The sequence below is a fragment of the Hippocampus bargibanti genome, linkage group LG02 (genome assembly GCF_051943395.1).
Source record: "Hippocampus bargibanti isolate YZ-2025 linkage group LG02, ASM5194339v1, whole genome shotgun sequence".
NCBI lineage: Eukaryota > Metazoa > Chordata > Actinopteri > Syngnathiformes > Syngnathidae > Hippocampus > Hippocampus bargibanti.
This window is the reverse complement of record NC_142735.1, coordinates 11,358,425-11,361,393: the sequence shown is the minus strand read 5'-3', so window position 1 is coordinate 11,361,393 and position 2,969 is coordinate 11,358,425.

The following is a 2,969-nucleotide window of genomic DNA, read 5'->3' as shown; positions in this document are numbered from 1 at the left end:
GGGAGGGGTTGTGGGGAGGAGGGGGGGCGGTGTGGATCCAAGGGTGGTCTCCAAGACGCATGTGTGGTGGGGCGAGGAGGTGGGTGAGCATTCAGCAAGGCAGGTGAATTGTGTCAAGACTGCGACGAGCGTCTGGACACCCCCCCCCCCCTACACACACACGCACGAACACACGAGCTCCCTGCTCCTCTGCAATACAAAAATTGGAATAGGGGTACATCTGATTTCCAAATATGATTCTTTCTAATAGTTCTGATCTAATCTAGTTGTACTAATTCTTTTGTGCTGGGGGTGTTGATTCTCATGATTTCCTGTCCGAAATATATGAGAAATGAGATGAACAATGAAATGTTTTGTCTCCATAATCATGAAGGATAAATCAGATTATATTTTACTGAGCGAGTTGCTTGTTCTTTAGCCACAAAGGGACATAAGTCGGTCCAAAGCCCGGATAAATACAGAGGGTTGTGTCAGGAAGGGCATCCGACATAAAAGCTGGGCCAAAACAAACATGCGGATCAAACCTCTAAAGATGGAGGACACTGATTTGCTGTGGCGACCCCTTGAAGGGAAAAGCCGAAAGGAAAAGAAGAAGATTTTTTAACTTTTCATCATTTGGGGCTTTTCTCTGATATTGACAGATACTATGTTTAACTAAATGTCGAAAGGTAAAAGATGTAGTGGCCAGCACATCTGCCTTGCAGTTCTGAGGTCCTGGGTTTGAATTTTTGGTCTTCACGGGTGGAATACCGTGGGTCTTTCCAGGTATTCCGGCTTCCATTCACAGTGCAGCAGCATGCATGTTCTTGTTTCATGCTGTGTGCCCTGTAATTCAAAGCAATCGAGTCCCAACCTTGCTTCTGAATGTGTCCTAAGCATTTAAGTATGTTCTCTTCTTGTCCCCAAAATATTTAAGACCTTGGCTATTTCTTTGATTTTTCACACTTCATCCATGAAGAATGGAAAGCTCACCATCTTCATCTGGACGTTTCTATTTCTGCATCCTGTGGTCTGTTCAATGCCACAATTTCTAATACATTTAACATGGCTTGCCTCTACACCTGCCCTTTAATAATCACTGCTACTTCCTCGCAACCACAATTGCCCATTGTGCTCTTCTTTCACTCTCATTTTCCTCATTAATTTTTCGAGCCTTAATCAAAGTAACCTGCTGCAATGTTGTTTATATCTATCTCTCTGTTCGACTCACTGCTGACCCACTATAAATTTCAATGTCACAAAAATTTGTCGGCTATGGAAAATGGACCAAAAGTGCATTTTCAGTTTCAGACCGAAGGACATAAGAGGCTAACTTGACTAAAACTGAATGTTTTTGATAAGGGGTGTAAAAACGGTGACCTCCATGGACATTAGCGATTCGCCTCTTGTCACGAGCTTCACCAGTGGTATTGAGACCACAGAATTGTGGCATTGGGCATTGACTTTAAAGGTATATTTAAAATATATATTTTTGGAAATTGGATCATATCAAGGGGATTTAAATCACAACAAAATGTATCCGTTTTATAGGAAAGTCTGTCATCTACTTTTTGGTTTCATTTCCCCTGATACTTTATTGTAGTTAGATTGAACACTGAGTATTTTATCCCCAAATGCCCAAATAGGGCATTTTTTTACCGCGTTGCTCACTGTGCTATCATTCAGAAATGATTAAGCTTTACTTATTAATGTGCAGAAGTAATGCTGAATCAATATTTAAATAGTGTAACGCACTGCAAGATGAATAATTCATTGTGGACCTCTGATGGATTTCCTAAATTTGACAGCTTGCTTTAAATTTGTGTCACAGTTGGCAATGATTTTAGTTACTTTGCAGGATTTCGCATAAAATAATCCCGCTGCGTCTTTAATGATGGACAGTTGTTTTCTTAATTTCACTTCTGAGGTAATCGACACCTACATTTTATCATTTTATTGTGTAATGAACAAGTGGAATTTTCTCATTTGCTATATTAAATGATACTTTCTTAATTTGTTTTTGTTGGACCGCTCCAACATTTTTTTCATTTCACTTTTTTCTTTCTTCTTCCCCCACCTACTGAGTATCTTACCTCCCTCAATGCAGCAAAGAAAACTGAGCAGATGGCGGAATCCTTTCTCAGGGCATTTCAGGACCCTTCTGACTGTTCCATTTACTGGCATACAACAGTTAGCGCTCCTTAGCACATCAACATGTTTGAGTAAATATTACGCGATGGGCATTGGCTTAAATGTGGCTCAAAGTAAGCTAATTAGCGTCTTCTGTGTGGGTTCTGCTGTGTCATCGCCATGGCAACGCAGCCTAAGCTATATAGGTGTCAACTTTTCAACTCAAGTGTGAAATAGAGGAACATGTGCATATGGACATTTCTGTGTTTTACCAAGCGGAGTAAAAATGGTAGAAGTAGGCTTTGCACTTCTAAGGAATTCAGAGGCATGGACTGGTGTAAGGACGGCATCCCACAAATATAATGAATCACTTTACAGTTGGGAAATCAGCTAGCTATAATAACGGAAATAGCAATTTTGCAATAGCTGATCAAAAGTTTAGACCGTACTGAGATTGCCAGTAGATGCCATAAAAAGGTAACGTATTCTGCCGTGCGTAATGTGCACCATCAATGAATGGTGTTTTCAAAAATTTTCAATATCAGAATCAGAATCAGAATCAGAATACCTTTATTCGTCCCGCAATGGGGAAATTTGCAGTCCACAGCAGCAATTGAAGAGGGATGGGGTTGGGGTGGGAGTGAAAGGATAGAAAACAAGATATTCTAAGCATAACAAAATAAAAATGTCAACTGTATACTGTGCAAATGTAGATGTGCAAAAACCGTTCTATAAACAAGACTGTACATAGTGCAGAATCAAGAAATGCATTTAGATATATTGCAACAACCCATATTTACAAGTGTCCAGTTTTTTTTTTTTTTTTTTTTTTTTTTTTCACATGTGATCATTGGGAATTG